Raw genomic sequence first — 434 nt, 5'->3', positions numbered from 1 at the left:
CCCCCCCCCCCCCAAAAAAAAAAAAAAAAAATTGGTTTCTGTATTTTCATTTTATCTTTGTTGGTCAATAATATGTGCTTACAGTTTCCTCTGTAGTTTAAAGGACTTAGGATCTAGTATGCTTCTTCTTTGCTGCATCATGCAGTGACCCAACCTGCCCTTTCTTCTCCAACTTTCCTTTGATTGAGCGATTCTTTCATCTGTCTGTGTGCTTATACGCGTCTTGGACTACATTATTTCATTTTCCCATTTTAAGTCTAAAGATTTTGGATATAGTATGCCTCTGCCTTGCTGCCTCATGCAGTTAGCCAACCTGCTCTTTCTTCTCAAAATTTTCTTTTGTTTCCTTTCCGTTCTTTCTCTTCGTTGTGTTTACTGCATTTTCTTGTCATTCTTATATAATAACTTCCCTCTTTTCTTTTATTTAGCCTCCA

General features: G+C 37.1%; 1 protein-coding gene across 1 annotated transcript in view; it reads left to right on the top strand.

Moving 5' to 3' along the window:
- Nucleotides 1–434, top strand: part of LOC109821049 (aspartic proteinase CDR1-like) — a 20,042-nt gene that overhangs the window by 7,364 nt on the left and 12,244 nt on the right. The window lies entirely within an intron of this gene.

Source organism: Asparagus officinalis, chromosome 8 (assembly GCF_001876935.1).
Source record: "Asparagus officinalis chromosome 8, Aspof.V1, whole genome shotgun sequence".
Lineage (NCBI taxonomy): Eukaryota > Viridiplantae > Streptophyta > Magnoliopsida > Asparagales > Asparagaceae > Asparagus > Asparagus officinalis.
Note: the sequence above shows the minus strand (reverse complement) of the source record. Positions and strands in the feature narration are given on the sequence as shown.